General features: G+C 35.9%; 1 protein-coding gene across 1 annotated transcript in view; it reads left to right on the top strand.

Moving 5' to 3' along the window:
• PDE4D (phosphodiesterase 4D) overlaps positions 1-13,273 on the top strand; it is a gene marked incomplete at its 5' end in the record, with an annotated part of 511,345 nt that overhangs the window by 55,846 nt on the left and 442,226 nt on the right. The window lies entirely within an intron of this gene.

The following is a 13,273-nucleotide window of genomic DNA, read 5'->3' on the forward strand; positions in this document are numbered from 1 at the left end:
GAAAATATAATTAAATTGTAGGGCAAATAATTAGAAAATGTAAAAGGAAATTATATAGGTAGGTTTAAAAAGGTACATAGTTTAATGAAAGTAACCATGAATTTCTGTTGATGTCTATTAAATGCAACATTCCAGATGAAACCTCTATATGAGGAAATCTTAAAGCTGTTGATTGAAAGAAAATAGAAGCTATCAAAGTGGAAGGTGGATTGCTTTTACTCTCGACCTTTTTCTAACACACTTTCTCTAGGCATCTCCTTCAAACTTCTATCAGACAGGATACTCAGCTAGGTGTAATATTAATATGAACCTGTATGGCCATCTCTCCCTGGGTCAGACAAAATAAGAAAACTGTTGTGATATTGAATTTATTTTTTTTTAATGTAGAACTTAAACTGAATATATAACAGTACTCTCACATATTTATTTACTATAAACAGAGACTTTCTGGTGTGGATTGCTTAGTATTGCTAGGTAAACAGAACATCCTAATAAAATTGAAACCATTGCTAGTAAAAAAGTTATATCTCAAAGCCTTGTTCACCTGGTAGTTTAATCCTAGAGAAATAAAAGCATATGGCTTCTGTAGCTTGGGATGCAATTCCATAGGACATTATGAATAATCCATAAGTTTCCTTAATGGACTTCTTGTTAGTGTGAAATGCAGCAACATCTTTCTCTTGTAATTTTTCTTGATAAATTGAACTACAGAATAACTTAAAGGTACAGTAATGTTACCAAAATTGTGTTTAGTTAAGTTTAGTGTTGTCCTGCTTAGAAACAATTTGAAATGCAAGAGGTAAGTCCCAGCAAGGAGGATGAAGTGTTTTTCTCATTTAGAAAATAGACGGATTCCTTCAAGTCCCTCGCCATAAAAAGATTATAATAGAATTAAACCTTGGAAAACAGTACTTCAAAAATCCAGTTTTGATACATAGAAGCTTTTCTCTCATGTTTCTTTACTTACAATTTAACATCTTTCAGGAATACTTGTTAAAGTACAGAATGGAATAATGTCTAGTTGCATTATTATAGAAGATTAATTTATTTTGTTTTGTGTTACTTTATTTAGTTCAGCTAGCTCTGATAGGTTTGTCTCTAAGAAAATTTAAATTTTCAAGGAAGTTAGCTCTAGATATCATCTGCTAAACTAAATTTTGTTGTTTCTTTGGTTTTTTTGTAGTTTGCTAAAACATATAAAATTCCAAAATTTTATAAAAGTAAATTTCAATTTGCAAGTTCCTAGAGCAGCATAATAGCAAGGGCAGATGTAGCTGATTTGGATTATGTCTAGATCAAAATGTATTGTGTCTTCCTATTCGTGCAACCAGAGGTCTTTATTAAAAGTGGTAATTCATTCTGTTATACAATTTTTCAGTATTACTCTTTTCTATAACTTTTCTTTTAACTGATAGCATATCTTATTTCATTTCACTTATATCCCTCTAAAATTTATTTTCCCTGCAACTTAGGAGGTGTATTATGTTATTCGACTGCATTCATAGAGAGAGGATTAAGAAACAGGTCAATCCAGAAATAAGCCTATGAAAAACCTGTAGTCTCACAACACCAAAAAAGCGCGTTTTTGAAGTGTGATACTGTTTTCTACAGACTTTTGAAAAGTAGTGGGTTATATGTCATCTGTGCACAAAGAAAAGTAGCAAAATTATTTTCTTCAACTCAACAAAGTTTTGCTCAGTTAAATCACAACACATATTCCAGTAAAACTCAGCTCCAGAAAATAATCTACAGCTTTTCTACATTAAATGTTCCTTTTGTCCAGGGAGCTAATGTTCTAAGCTTGTGTAGCATGAAATAAATAACCACAGAACTAGCTTCATTTGTCATTTCTTACTGGAGTGAAGATTTTTTTACACATTTTTTCTCCAGACAGACTTTCACAGAACATGCTGGTTTCTTGTCCTGGTGATAGAAATCTATGCAAAGAATATTAATTGTGGCAACAGACAAGTTCAGTCAACAGAAAAGACATCTTTGAGGAAATTTTGGTTCTTTCAGATGTGTGAAAGCGCTGAAAAACTCAGTCATACATTTTTTTTCATGGTAGCAAGGGTGGAAAAAAAGAACAAAGGTAGTTTCTGTAGTAAAAAAAAAGACAAAACTTACTTCATTGACATTGAGGATAACATGTTTTACTTCGCTTTTGTGAGAACCTAAGAGTATGTATACAATAATTTGTTCTGTCTAATGAACCGTAATTTGTTGAATCATAGTAACAACATTACACTGTACCTATCTTTCCTTCTTTCCAAACTGACACTGTATCTCCCTTTTTAATGTGTATGGCCTTATTGTAAAAACATGAACAAAAAATGCGAAAATGCAATAATTTATAAAAAGTACTTAAAGGAGATAGGGTATTGCTAATTTTTTCCTGCTGTGTTCCCTTTGTGTCTATCTTCTTATCTACAGAAAGGTAAAAGAGTAGAAACATTTCACCAGCTTGATGTAAAATACTTCTTCAGCAGAGTCTCTGATGATCTGCAGAATCCACAGATAAGGAATTAATTGGTTGAACATGATCACTCATTTCCGTTGTTAATTACATTTTGGTAGAAGACTGTTTAGTATTCTATAACTTTACTTCAAGTTAGTTCAAAAGTTTGATATTTCTGTCTATTTTATATAGAAGCATTGGAGATAAAATATGAGGTACACGTGACATATGCATGGAGAAATTTGCAGGGTCTAGTGTTAACTTCTAGTAACGATTGACTATTTTGTACTTATTAGTCTTGAATCGGAAATGTCCTCTTCTGTATTTTTGCCTAGGTATTATATCTGTAAAATATATTGTTAGCCAATGGATCTACTGGTTCTCCTAATTTTAGAAGACATCTTCATCTGTTTATATATATATTTATATATATATATATTTTTCCCCCAAAACCAAACGTATGTAGAGTTAAAGAAAAAGGAACCATACCTGTTATTTGAAACAGTTCAACTTGGCATGCTTTTTTTCTATATGACAGCAATGTAATAGCTGGATGCTTGGAAGACTACACTCCAGACACACTGATATTAAAAATTATCTAAGTGTCTAAAATTTTTTTAAGAGTGGTTGCATAAGAAAGGCAAAACCTTTATCTTCTCCAAGGTGGAAAGGAAGACTCAGTCCTATAGCTTACAAGACTTGTTAAACTAAATCCTTAGAAGTGCATTAAAAATGTCTTTAAATGCTTACAGAGTAAGCACTCTGTAAATAACTTTTTACAGTTACATATCTGTGAAGCTGAAGAATCTGAAGTGGAAGACTGTCTTGAGTCCTGGAGCCTGAAGTTTACTGGACAATTGCCAGATTTTCTCTGCCATTAATCTTACTCAATGACTAATATCTCATACCTGCTCAGCATTCAACTGAAGTAGATTTGGTTTTGCAAACTCAGAAATATCAAAGCCAGAAAAATGTCAAAACATATACCGAAAATATACAGAGGCCAAATCTGTATTAAAGTGTGTGTACCTAAGTGATCATACGACCTGCTAAATAACTATGATTTTTGGAGCTGAAAAGTAGGAAGTAAAGACTTCTGGGAAAAGTTCTAAGCTTCTATACTAGATGTATCTGGACTAGCATTAAAAAAGATGAATTACCCTTTTGGGATAAAAATGACATAGAAGGACCTCAGTCCACTCCTTTGCTATGGTCATATCATACAATCATGCTCTACCATCAGAGTTCTCCGACATTTTGTAATGAGTTTGGAATGTCATGTCCTTATTACAGGACATTTATTAGAAAAATATCACTAGTGAGTAACCTTCTTTCCAGAAGTTGTATGAGCTCATAAAAGGACTTTTTTCCAGGTCTTCTGGTAATCAAGTTATTTGTTGAAATTCCCACACAGTGGTTCAGGAGCTGAAAGAAAAATGCTAACATGAATTTTTTGTCAGCTTCCTCTTATATGTCCCTGTCAGAAAGACGCATTCACTCTCACTTATCCTGAAAGATTTGATATTGGTGATACCACATACCTCTTTTCCTCATGAAAATGGATGGAAGAAGCATTTGTCCATTTAGGAACTCTACTTTTTGCATGTGTCCATCTCATCTTCCTTCTCACGCAGAAGACAGTCTACTTGAGTATACTTAGCAGGAAAACACCAAGTAACAGTAGACAAACTGATATTTTTGTAACAACAGATACCAAACAATTAGGGCTATTCTGGGTGAACCTTTGTTTCTAGGTTTTTCAACTGCATTTAAGAGGCTAAATTTTGTATTACCATTTTGGAACCATTTGGACAAGTATGTCAGCAGATGCCTAACACATGCTCTTAGCTCATTTCCTGAATTCCATAGGATGTGAGATTATTACTGAGGTCCTCCTATGCAACTGGCAATGCATCGTGAAGCTGAAGTCAGTGTAGCTCTGCCTTACTGAAGCCCATGAAAGCTATGTCTCTGTACCTGCAGTTTTTCATTATATGTGCAACAGAAAATGGCACAATCTCCTATTTTAACTGATCTGAAATGCAGAACTGTTTATATCATAACCATGACTTTTAATAACTTGCTTTGGTTATTTTTTTTCTTTCTTTTTGCATGATTTTTTTTTCATTGCTGAGTATCTGCCTAACTGCAGACATCCTGACTTATAATGTCAGATGGATAGTCCCTAGAGATATAAAGAAGAGCTTGCAGGAAAATTTCTCACTGAAGAAGTACAAGGCCAGGAAAGCTCTCTAATAAATTAATACCTGGTCGAAGGATGTTGCAAAACCACACACAGTCTTGAGGCTGGAGCCTTGGATTTTGTGCCTCTGGGATAGACTTACCCTGCCTCTGAGATAGATCTACCCTACCTTTTCCCAGGTAACAAGTGACAGAAACAGAGGAAAGTATGTCAAATTGTGCCAGTGAGGTTTAGTTTGGATACTAGGAAAAAATTGTTCACTTAAAGGATTGTCAGGCATTGGAATAGGCTGGAGTCACCATCCCTGGAGGTGTTTAAAATACGTGTAGATGAGGTTCTTAGGGACATGGTTTAATGGTGGACTTGGCAGTGTTAGGTTTATGTTTGCACTCAAATATTTTAGAGGTCTTTTCCATTCCAAATGACTCTATGTTTCTATGATTCTAAGAATAAAGCTCAGGAACACAAAATGCTTACTGAGCTAGAGCTCAACTGTCTGCTAAATTAAGAAGCCTAAAATCTCATGGAAATGTGCTGGGAACCTGAAAGTCCTGTAGCAAGTTCCCAGGGTATCTGCCTCAGAGATGGTCATATTTGTATAACATTATTTTTGCCATCAGTTTAATGTCAGTGCCTTAGAAAAATCTGTTGAATATACCACCAAAATATAAATAATTTGTTTGAAAATATCTGTTACCTATAAAGTCAGATTCACTGGATTATTCTTACATCCTTATAGGAATATGTTTATTTCTTTTTGTGATGTTGGTAGGCTTGCTCTTCTGTTGGAATTTGGGTCATCTAACTTGTTCCTTAGAACAAATGTTCTTCCAGTCCTTTAGGACTTTTTTTTTTTGCTTTCCAGGATTTGTTATTGTTAGAAGAACTAAAGGATTCTCTGCCAACATTTTTAGGGTTTTTCTGTGGAAATAATTTGATCTGCTGACTTACTTTTTTTCTTAGAATACTTTCCATACCTGGAAAGTACTTCCTCTTCTTTTGCTTTAAATAAAGAATTTTCATCCTTCTAAACAGATAAAAGAAAGAAACATGAGTATTCTTGTGCCATTAACAATTATGCCATCTCCATCTAATTAACTATGCCATCACTAAGAATTGTTCATTTTCTTATGTACATTATTACTTCTTAACTTGTGCTGAGACACATAATCACATTTAAAATAGTGTAATTATTTTAAATCATTGGAAGAAAGATATAGCAAAAAAATAATTCTAAATACATTTCAGAGGTGTTTTTCCACTAAAACTATTTGCATCACAGACCCCCTCAAAAAAAAAAAAAATAGCCTGGCTGTATAGAAGTTAATTTTATTTAATTATGAGAGTAAGAGTACGAATCATCATTGTTTTATCTTTTTTCCATAGTGCCAATGATGAGCAACAATGAAGCTAGTCACAGTGAAATACAGCAGTTATATGGTCTCTGAATAATACAGGCTCATTTACTTTTTCATAAAAATTTAAGAACTCAAGGACAAGAACATTTTACTGATTTGATAGTTTCTTTGGGTTAAATTTTCAAAGTATTAAATTGGTTGTTGGTGAGGAAGAAGCAGAGAATATGTAGGAATGGAAATTAGAGAACTGCTGGAAAGAAGGATAGTGTGTTTAGTCTAGATCTAAAATAGCTATGTTAATAGGCAGTGCTAGTGGATCTCATACACACTCATAGCTAGACACAATTATGTCACTTCTTCAGGTATAGGAGCTAAGGCATGATGATGATAAAATAATTGCCAGTGTAACAACCAGCTTCCATAGTAAAGAAGAAAGTCCAGATGTTAATACTCTGAAGTCAACATTTATTCTGTAAATGTATTAACGGCATTTAAAGTAGTCAGTAGCCACCCACTGTCTGTTTAGATGAACTGTTTGAAGACTTTAAGTTGTCAGAAATGCTACTATGTCAGCTTCTAGAAAAGCATAAAATGATAATTACTTATTCTAAGTGAAAGTATAAAAATATTTGGGCAGTTTACTCAAAATATTTTGGTGCAACTGAGAGAATTATTTTGTACAGAAGTAGGTAGAATTACTAGAGATTATTATTATTTTCTGACTCAAGCCAACCACTGAGCTGAGTCAAGAAGTTATTCTGTGGTTGGGCAAGAAACAACCCCGTCATTCATTAGGAGAAATTGCTGGCCTCATGTGTCAAACCTCCAAAATGAATTTTCGTTGCAGCCTCTGGCTCTTTGGCACTCAGTATGCCTCTGGGCTGCAAGTAAACAAACTGAGGTGATGATTTTACCTATTTTTCAGCTACTTTCTAGTTTAATTCTAGTGTTGTGTGGGCATGATGTATATTTTTACACGCTAATGCAAGAACACACGGAAGTTAAGAATCTGTACCTTTTTTTCCCCAATTAGTGGGGTTTTTTTTGTTTTGTTTTGGTTGGTTTGTTTGTTGTTTGCTTGTTTGTTTTAAGCACTATGCTGGCATGTCAAAGTTGTTAGAAGAATGACTGCAGTCTTCATTTTTTTTTAAGCATTTGAAAGTCTTATTTGTTCTTGGAAGAGAACTGATAAACTTTAGGATGTTACTAGTCCATTTGATCCACATCACAACATTGAACAGCAGATGGAAAGGATGGGAGGGTGTGTCAGGGTGCGTTGGCTATGGATGATTTAAAAACTGGCACTACACAACTACTTTGTCAGAGATGGATGCTGTGGTGTTTCTAAAAACGTTTTTTCAAAGAAAAACTAAGGAAGGTGGGAAATAGCTAATCTTGTTAAGTCTGTCAAGAGGCCTGTGGAGAAATGGCAACAAAATCCAATCTGTATTTCCCTGTCTAGACTCTTTGCAGTTTGTGATAACTCGGGCTGTTTTTATCAAGCAAGCTTGAGATATGTGACTAACTTTTATTCCTTAGATTACAATCATTTATCATTGCTCAAAAATCTATGCCTACTAATGAGGAATTATTGGTAAGAACTAAGAAATATACCTGCTAATTAGAAGGCTAGCAAATGATCTCATAAGCATTAAGTTAGCCAGCAAATAATTCATCAAATTAGCAGAGAGACTTAAGGAAGAAATGAAATAAGGAGGCAGACACTTTAAATGACCCAGCGTGGAGTCTGCTCTATACAAAAAGATCTGAGCTAGGTTAATTGGTATCTAAAAGGATGTCATGTTCTGGAATTCAATTATTGGTTATAGAGCAGGGTTTAACAGAGAGTCTTCCAGACCTCTAATGTAAAAAAGAGGGCCTAAAATGTTCTGTCTGACTGATTTCATTAACACACACCTTACAGGAACTTCCTTTCTGCTGTGTACATTCTGAGAGGTCAGAAACGTCAGGAGCAGAACTGTTTCTTGGAGTGGCTTTGGTTTTTGTTAGCAATTACAATCTTGGATCACTTTATGTAGCAAGTCAGATACCTGCCATTTCAAATCTTGGTTGTCATTCTTGGTGGTTTTGTGGTAATGACTGTTGTTATGCTTGCCCAACAATTTCTTAATGAAATACTGGTATAAATTACATGTGACTGAGGAAAGTGTTAATTGCATCCTTGGATAACTTTATCTATATTGGTTGTATTTCTTAGGGTAATTATTTTCACAACTCTAACTCAAGATACTTCAACTGTTAACAGGAATTAGGCTTTTTCACTAGTTGAAATTTGATGACAAACTTCGTTTCATATAACTTAGCAATCTCACACTTTAGACCGCAGATGCATTTTTTGCCATTCTTGTGAAAGTCTGCACAGGGACAGTCAGAATATAAAGCTCTGAAAAACAAAACAAAACCACCCCCACCCACTCCCCGCCAAGTATATTCCTCAATTCTGTTTTGTCCTGTAAAGCAGGGCTTTAGTGTGTGTCACACTTACTGGGGAAGACAAGTGCTATAACCCCAAACGCCCTCAATCTTCCTCCTCCTTTTCCTGAGCTTTTATTGCTGTGCATGACATCATATGGCCTTTGGTCAGTTAGGGTTAGCTGTTCTGGTTGTGTCCCCTCATAATTTCTCATGCATTCCTAGCCTACTAGTGAGGTGTGCAGCATGAGAAGCAAAGAAGGCATGGATACTATATAAGCCCTGCTCAGCAATAGATAAAACATCAGTGTGTTTTTCTCACTGTGTGAACCAACGCAGGCATGTCACAAGAAGAGCCAGAGGCCACGAATGCATTTGCAAAGAGCAAGTTTTATTTTAGTTACCTTTCTACCAGTGGATCTCCGAAGTAGCACCTAAGCTCCCATTCAGAGGTAACACAAGCGGAGATGCAGGTGCTGCAGCAGTTCAGCCCTGGTAGAAGATCACTGGGCTGCCTTTGCTCACCTGTTTTTCAAGGCTTCAAGCAGGCATTCTTTCTCACAACAAAACAGGAATTTCAGGCACGATGATAAGGTGCCTTAGAGTTTCTCACAGGCCAATGTTATCTAGCACAGAGGTTCTACTTGTGAAGCATACAAGGTCAGTAAAACAATTAGTGTGATGTATGTGCTCTTTCTACACCGTAGCTGCAGCCGCTTGAGTGTATTTACAATTAACCAACCTTCTTGCGAATCTTCTGCTATATTCCCATACACTCACAAATCCAAAACATGGCACTATATGAGCTGCTATGAAGGAAATCAACTCCATTCATCCAGACTCAGTACAGACACCAAAGCAAATTATAGAACTCAGTTGTGCAGTTGTCTGCCTTCTTTCCCTGCCATCACTGGGCTCTTGGAGGCCTTCTGCTGGTGCTAAGAAAATACAAATAAAATAATTATCCATTTCAAGATATGGATAAGAGCAAAAGGCAAAGCAAGATAATAAAAATTAATAGGGAAGGGAATTTTGGTACATTTTGAGGAAGTAGAGGAAAAATTGAATTTAGGTTTGGAAAGTAATGTGTTTGTGTGGAATCACGTGATACTGAAGCACCCAGGAGAATGGACCTTCTTTATTCCTACAGATGTGATCAGCAGCATTACTGCAGTAAGATGCTTCTGAGCCTCTCTATAGCGAGCAGGAGAAAAAGAATGTCATGAAGAAACTACATTTCATGTATTCCCTGCAACCTTTAGAATGTGCATTTCTGCTATGTAAAGCAGTGATAGTCCCCTGCAAAACACATTGACCATTTACAGCAACATGTTGCAGGGTCTGGGGGAGAAGGAGAAGTCTTGGAGTCAAGGAGAAAGAATAACATGTGTTCCATAAAATATTTAGCCTGAAGAAGAATCCAAGACTCTGACAGAAAAGAAAATGAATAGTTCCTCAATCTCCTGTTTTCCTGAATACTGAATAACTGAAGAATTAACTGGAAAAGTACTTATTTTGCATTTACCACAAGTCTAAATAGATGACTAGCTAACAACAACTTACTCCTTCTATTTAAGTATTTGTGTGTCATTGCTTTTTGTGGTCAATCTAAAGTTACATCTTAGCTGAGGTATGACATGTATGTCAATGTCACTTCCCATGATGGAAGAGGGACTATTTTCTGAAAGAAATCAAATGTTACTAGCCAAATTTTTCATACAAACCACTAAAGTATAAAGCCAAGTGCTCAAAGTCAGGCAGTTGCCAGAATTACTTTTTTGTGTCCTTATGCTTACACTAAAATATATCATAGAATCATAGAATGTCCTGAGTTGGAAAGAGACCCACAAGGATCATCGAGTCCAACTCCTCTCCCTGCATATGACAACTGCTAGATTCACAATGGCATGATCATGTACTGCCTTAGACATGACCTTGTGGGCTAATGCTGTTTGTAGGATCAGTAAAGACTGTGTAGCAATGGTTAATAGTCTTCCCATTTCTTGCAGAATTTGAAAGATGTTTAGCAAATGGTTTGGAAGATCTGGAGTGAAACAATAGTCTGAAAGATAATAGACTCATACCTTAGAGAAAACTTGCTTCTATAAAACCTGATGATAGAACATAGAAATACTATATAACACTAAATAAATTGCTTAAAGATAATCCAGTTTGTACAGTTACTCTTTTCATTGTTTTCTGAATGCCCACTGTGAGCCAGTAGTGTCACTTGCAGACATGTTGAGCTGAACTCTTGCAAATTAAAGTCAGAGGAAAATACGTTTGATAATTTTAAGGAAAACTAATATGAAGTATTCTGAAATGTGTATTTCCCAAATTGGTCACATTAAGTTAGAGACTTTTTTTTTTTTTTCAGTTTATCACTGTGTCTCTAACTCTAGGCTATAAAAATACCATCCTTGTATCTTCAGTAGTGTTTATGGAGTTAAATTAGCATCTGTGAAGCTCATAGCTATTGAGATTATAAGCACCTAAGAAAAAAACTAAAAGGAATGTTTGATGGAAACAAAGCACCGCACAGCTGCTCTTGCTCACTCCCCTTGTATGCCCTTGGGATGGCAGATAGAATCAGAAGGATAGAAGCTAGAAAGAATCTCATGGATTGAGATAAAAACAGTTTAATAATTCAAAGGAAGATTTTTTTTTTAATGTAAAAAAACCCCCAACCAAACAAAAACCAAACCCCAAATAAACAGAGAGAGGAGAGAAAAATAAAACCCAAGAAAAACAAGCGATACAAATGAAAACGATTACTCACCACCAACTGACTGATACCCAGCCAACTTCCCCCCCAGTTTTTAGCATGTCATATGATATGAAATATCCCTTTGGTCAATTGGGATCTATAATAATATAGACTGTGGGTCCAAAGAAAAATGTCCTTTGTCCTTGGCATGCTGTTCCTCATCCTTGTATAAATGTACTTTTATCTAGTCTCTTTTGGATCTCACTTTGAAGCCCTCTACATCAACAAATGTCTCTTACTCTGTGTCACTCTTTCCTCTAATATCTTTTGAAGCTCTAAGAGCTTCAAAAGTAATCTTATTTATTTACTTATATTCTGGATTTCTCAGTCATTCTGTCTGAGATTGCAGTTCGTTTGATCTCTCTCCCTCCCCCAGCCCCTTTATTGGGGTAAATCTCACTTAACAGACCATACTTTTAAAAAGCACTGCTTTGAATTCCAGTCAGGAAACATGGCTGGATGAAGAGCCTGTTAGGTGGGCAGAAAACTAGTTCTACTGCCAGGGTCAGAGAGTAGATAATGGTGTCTCAGCATCTGTCTGGCAGCTAGTAACGAGCACACCACCATGAGGCATTAATACTAGAGTCCATGTTGAAGTGCAGAGTTCAGCACCCAGACAGGGTAACCTGAAACACTGGCACAGGCCAGAAAGTGCCTGACTGGGTCACAACCCTGCTGGGAAGGACCTGGAGACTCCAATGGACTGCAGAGTGGAAAGCAGCCAAACAGCGCACTCTTGTAAATAAAGCAAACTGTGTGCCAAGATGACTGCAGATGGTGGATCAAGGGGAATGGTGGGTGCCCAGAAGAGGGCTGCCAGAACGGTCGAGGCCTAGAGCACGGGATCAGTGATGAATGCTTGACAGGGCTGAGTTTACTTAGTCTGCTGTGGTGGAGGTGAACAGCTATCTGATGGCAGTCTGCAGCTGCTGGAAGGTTAGCTGCCAAAGACAACAAATCTAAGCTCCTCTCAGTGGTGGTGGGCTGTTTGTGGAGGGGCAAGGGCTCCTGATTGGGAGGTTCAGAATGAAGACCAGGAAAGTCTTCATTAGGAATGTGGTGCAACACGGGAACAGGTTATCCATGGAGACTGGGGAGTTTCTGGTGGAGATTTTTGAGATTCAGACAAAGCTGTGGCTGGTGTGATTTAGTGTTGATGATAGTACCACTTTCAGCATGAGGCTGGACTGGACAACTTCATGAGAACCCTTCCAAATGGTAGTTCTATGATTGTGTAAGTAAGCATAATGCTTCTTACAGCTATGTTCATAAAGGCAAAACTAGCAATGCAAGTTTTTCTTCTGTTTTGCCAAGACAAGTAAATTCGATATGATCAACATGTCCTGGTTTAGTTGTCTGAGTATTTGTACTTGAATCTGTTAGCAGTTTTTCCATAAATTGATTTAATTTTCCATTGTCATAAAAATATAAATTAGTTGGCTATTGTCTGATTTCTCCAAAGCTTGGCTTTAATATTTGAGTTAGAATTATTCTCTTTCCCTCATGGTTTTCTTTATGCTGTAATCTGTTACCTTTCTAATTTTTGCATATGAGTTGAAGAAGAAGTTGCTTAGTGAGTTAACTTTCTCAGTTCAGCTATCTCAGTCTGATTGTCTGTGCCTGCAATTCAAAGATTTTTATGATTTTCAAAGCTGCCTAAAAATCTGCTTATATAGTGGACCAAATAGCCTCATGTCATATTATAGATTATTTTTAGTTCTGATATTAGCATTTTTCATTTCATGAAGAGATATAGTTAATTTTATCACTATTTTTTAATTTATTCAGTTGTATTGAATATCCACTATGCACATGCTGAAAATACAAGCCTGAAGTTAAACTTGTCCCTGGATAACTATAACACATTGATTCTTGTAGTATTTTCATAGTGATGGATTTTGCTGTTGATTTGCTTCAGAGTATATGCCTTCATGCATACAATTTTATAATCTTTGTTTTCTTAAACTGCATTACAGCTAGATTAAGAAAAAGAGCTAAATTATGAATTTAGATTTTATGATTAAAAATTTAATTAGAAATAGTTTGCTTACAGC

Source organism: Nesoenas mayeri (assembly GCF_963082525.1).
Source record: "Nesoenas mayeri genome assembly, chromosome: Z".
In the NCBI taxonomy this organism is placed as follows: domain Eukaryota; kingdom Metazoa; phylum Chordata; class Aves; order Columbiformes; family Columbidae; genus Nesoenas; species Nesoenas mayeri.